The following is a 4805-nucleotide window of genomic DNA, read 5'->3' on the forward strand; positions in this document are numbered from 1 at the left end:
TTGTTGTTATTGTTCAGTCGCTGAGTCGTGTCCAACTCTGCGACCCCATGGACAGCAGCACACCAGGCTTCCCTGTTCTTCACTATTTCCTGGAATTTGCTCAAACTCATACCCATTGAGTTGCTGATGCCACTGAGTTACTATCTCGTCCTCTGTCATCCGCTTCTCCTCCTGCCTTCATTCTTTCCCAGCATCTGGGTCTTTTCCAGTGAGTCAGTTCTTTGCATCAGATGGCCAAAGTATTGGAGATTCAGCTTCAGCGTCAGTCCTTCCAATGAATATTCAGGACTGATTTCCTTCAGGATGGACGGGTTGGATCTCCTTGCAGTCCACAGGACTCTCCAACACCACAGTTCAAAAGCATCAATTCTTCAGCGCTCAGCCTTCTTCACAATCCAACTCTCACATCCATACATGACCACTGGAAAAACCATAGCTTTGAGTAGACGGACCTTTGTCAGCAATGTAATGTCTCTGCTTTTTAATATGCTGTCTGGGTTGGTCATAGCTTTTCTTCCAAGGAGCAGGCATCTTTTAATTTCATGGCTGTAGTCGCCGTGATTTTGGAGTCCAAGAAAATAAAGTCTGTCACTGTTTCCATTGTTTCCCATCTATTTGCCACGAAGTGACGGAACTGGATGCCATGATCTTAGTTTTATTTCACACCACACCCAAAATTAACTTAAAACGAATCATAGTACAAGCATGTATGAAATATGATACAGCCATATGATTCTGATGCATAAGTAGATATAGATGATACACTGAAGATAAAGCAAATAAATAAGAATCAAGATCTTCAGCTTAAGAGGAGGGGAGCCCCCAAAGTACAGTTTTATTTTTAAAAAGCAAAATAAATGCTTGATTCTTCCCTTTATATATATCAACTTTCCCCCAAAATGAATTTATTCCTCAGTATCCTTCCAAAGTGACCCATGAGGTTTTTAGTCTCATGATGATTCACTGATATGCTTGATCACAGTGAAATTTTCCTGGTTATGTCAAAATCTGGGGATCAAATACTGGCCAGTGCTTAGAAAAGTAAACAAACAAAAGATAAAGCTGTTATCAATATTAAGAAAAACGCCTGCAGGAGAAAGAACATGTAGCTATAAGTCATTACATGGCCCAGCTGTGAACTCTATTACACAGTCCTGATAATGTAAAACCCAATGTTGATTTAAGAAGAAATGGTGATAAACTCAACAGAGGAACTGAAGGGAGGAAGAGAGTGAGTGCAGAGGGAAGTTCTAGCCAAAGGAATCCCATGATTTGATTCCTGAAGGAATTCTCTAAGAGACTGAGGTCTCTGGATCTGCTCCGTCCCAGAGCAGGACGCTGAATAACAGCCCCCTCCCCCAAAGATGGGCTTCCCAGGGTAGCTCAAAAGGTAAAGAATTTGCCTGCAATGCAAGAGACCTGGGTTAGATCCCTGGCTTGGGAAAATCCCCTGGAGGAGGAAATGGCAACCCACTGCAGTATTCTTGCCTGGAGAATTCCACAGACAGAGAAGCCTGGTGGGCTACAGTCCATGGGGTTGCAAAGTTGGACATGACTGAGCAACTTTCACTTTCCCCAAAAGATGCCCCTGCCCTCATACTCAAAATGTGCTCCCCTTACCTGCTAAAAAAGACTTTGCAGGTGTGATTAAATTAAGGATCTTGAGATGGGTAGATTATTCTGGATTCTTCTGGTGGCCCATTGTAATCACAGTGGTCCTTATAAGGGGTGACAGAAGGGTCAGAGTCAGAGACGGAGATTGCAATAACAGAAACAGATATTACCTGATGCAGCCATGAGCCAAGGACCATGGGCAGCCTCTAGGTTCTGGAAGAGGCAGGGGACAGATTCTCCCCTAGAGCTGCCAGACAGAAGCAACTTAGTGGACACTTTGATTTTAAACCCCTGAGACTCACTTCATTTTTTTTTTTTTAAACTCTGTCATTATCCTCATCCTATTTTTCTTTAATCTATCAGATTTTTTCTTTTTTATTCTTTTATAGTGAGAAATGGAGTATCTCCTACCATATCAGTACTGTATCAGCAAACAAGGATGTCACAGTCATCAGGGATTTCAGCCCTCCAATAGGAGCCAGCAAGCCCTAAGGGCATGCAGGAAGGAGAGGAATACCTGCCATTTAGCAGCCAAAAACTGCTAGTTTTTCCAGTGGTCATGTATGGATGTGAGAGTTGGACCATAAAGAAAGCTGAGCACCAAAGGATTAGTGCTTTTGAACTGTGGTGTTGGAGAAGACTCTTGAGAGTCCCTTGGACTGCAAGGAGATCCAACCAGTCCATTCTGAAGGAGATCAGCCCTGGGATTTCTTTGGAAGGAATGATGCTAAAGCTGAAACTCCAGTACTTCGGCCACCTCATGCGAAGAGTTGACTCATTGGAAAAGACTCTGATGCTGGGAGGGATTTGGGGCAGGAGGAGAAGGGGACGACAGAGGATGAGATGGCTGGATGGCATCACCGACTTGATGCACAAGAGTTTGAGCAAGCTCCAGGAGTTGGTGATGAACAGGGAAGCTTGGCATGCTGCAATCCATGGGGCTGCAAAGAGTCCGAAACGACTGAGCAACTGAACTGAGCAGCCATCAGACTGCAGCCACACCCTACGATGAGCCCCAGGACAGCTCAAGATGTGAAACACAGGATACTGGCCCTAAGATAGCTGAGGTGCATATGAAAGGAACGATTTCATTGAGCCTGGACTCTTGCACCTTCCCATACAAAGAAAAGTGCTAAATTACTTAACTTAGGATATCTAGTTTTCTTTAATTAACAATAATCTTTTAATGTGCTCTTTGTTGCAAAACTTTGATATAATCTGGGCCCTTTCCTCACCTCCTTAGAGTAGTTCTCTCAGGGTTACTTGAGATGCTGCCTCCTAGGAAGCCCTCCCTGATCCCCACTACTCCCAGGCTGGGGCAGGCACATTTTGTGGATTCCCACAGTCCCCGGTACCTTCCCCATACAGGGTCTGACCCCTCTGCCTATACCACCCCCGTCCCAGCCCAGACCACACTGGGCAGTCAGCGTGACTGATCTGACTACCCGACTAGAGGGCAAAGCTGTCTATGTTACCACTGTGACCCCAGCATGGCCCAGCCAGGCCTGAGCACAGAGCTAGCTGGCATCCACTTTGGAGTTAAGAGGGGGAGACTGGGGTTCACTGGGGCCTCTAGCCCTAGGCACAGACAGAATGCCCTTCTGCATCCTGGCCCTTTGGCTCTCCTCCAGCCAATTATTCTGGAAGCTGGGCACGTGTGTGTGTTTAGCCACTAAGCCACGTCCAACTCTTTGCAACCCCATGGTCTATAGCCCGCCAGGCTCCTCTGTCCATGGGATTTCCCAGGCAAGAATACTCTAGTGGGTTGCCATTTCCTTCTCCTCTGGAAGCTGGGGCATATTGAAATAACACGTAGCCCTAAATGCAGGTGGAATTTACTTGAAATTTGGAGACCAAGTGGAATGTGACATTTCCAAAGTAACACTGGGAGCCAGTGACCTCCTGTCCCTGGGCAGGGCTTTCTGTCAGCTATCTAAGGGTGAGTCTCCTTTGGTAGAAAGATAGAAAATAGTGGAACCAGTCCACACGGGTTCCGGCAACAAATCTGAGAACATGAGTAACCTCTTAGGTGTTTCCCGGGCTTGAAGGCTAAGCCTGGGGGCTGAAATGGTCAGGGCCAGGGAATGAGGAGTTGAAGGGATTCTTTCCCTGCAGTCTTTGAGATTTTTTTTTTTTTTTGGCCAAGCTACACAGTTCACTAGACCGTCAGGGAACTCCCGGTGTTTTGAGATTTTTGAGTTTATAATCATCTGCTACTTGTGTAACTGAATTTCTGTAGAAAACGGTGGTGGAGACTGCTTTGGGCTGTTGTGAGATCCGAGGGCCACACCTGACGCGGACGCACACCCAGAACGACACAGCAGTGAGCGGTATAGCACGTACGATGCCTGCCGGGATCGGCCGTCAGTCCTTTTCCAAATGAGAAACTGAACTAGAGGGAGGTTTTTAGCTGGCCTGCCCGAGGTTACACAGCTTCTCAAGGTCGGTGCCGGGATTTGAACCCAGGAACCCTCACCGGGCAATAGGTACGGGTATCCCTCGCAGGTTCCAGCTCCCTCCAGTCTCGGGGTCTCTCCCGAGTCTCTGGTCAGCTCCCTTCTCCAGCTCACGACGCTCACGTCCAGTGACTGGTAGGGAGGAGAGCGCCCCCTGGTGGAAGTCCTGTGTGACGGCAGAAGAAGCTAGTGGGAGTGGATGGGGGGGGTCGCAGTGCGCGGTCGTACCCGATAGGGAGGGTGGGCATCAGCGGGGGCTCACTCCTTTATTTCATCATAGTCCAGGACAACTAGTCTGTACCAGGCAGGTTCTGGAGTAGGGATGGAGGAATAGGGAAAGAACAGCCCCAAACAACAGATACCTACGTGACCTTGAGCAGGTCACCTTGACTTTCTTCTGCCCCAGTTTCTTCATCCGATGTCGATGACACCTCTCTTAAGGCATTAAGGAGTGATAATAAGATTCATGCCTTTTCTAGGAGGAGCCCAAAGGAGATTCCTTAACCCAGGCTGGGGTGGGGAGTAAAGGGTCTGGGTTTACTATTTTCTTGCTTGTTTAGTCACTAAGTCACATCCGACCCTTTTGTGACCCCATGGACTGTAGCCCTCCAGGCTCCTCTATCCATGGAATTTTTCAGGCAAGAATATTGCAGTGGGTTGCCATTTCCTTCTCCAGGGGATCTTCCCCACCCGGGGATCCAACTGCTGAGCCACCAGTGAAAGAAACTGAAACTG

General features: G+C 47.6%; 1 pseudogene; it reads right to left on the reverse strand.

The window, feature by feature from the left end:
- The window catches only part of LOC104995464, a 20554-nt pseudogene extending 16069 nt beyond the window's left edge, over positions 1 to 4485 (reverse strand).
- Positions 4486 to 4805: the final 320 nt, after the last annotated feature.

Source organism: Bison bison, unplaced genomic scaffold (assembly GCF_000754665.1).
Source record: "Bison bison bison isolate TAMUID 2011002044 unplaced genomic scaffold, Bison_UMD1.0 scf7180017864280, whole genome shotgun sequence".
Classification (NCBI taxonomy): Eukaryota; Metazoa; Chordata; class Mammalia; order Artiodactyla; family Bovidae; genus Bison; species Bison bison.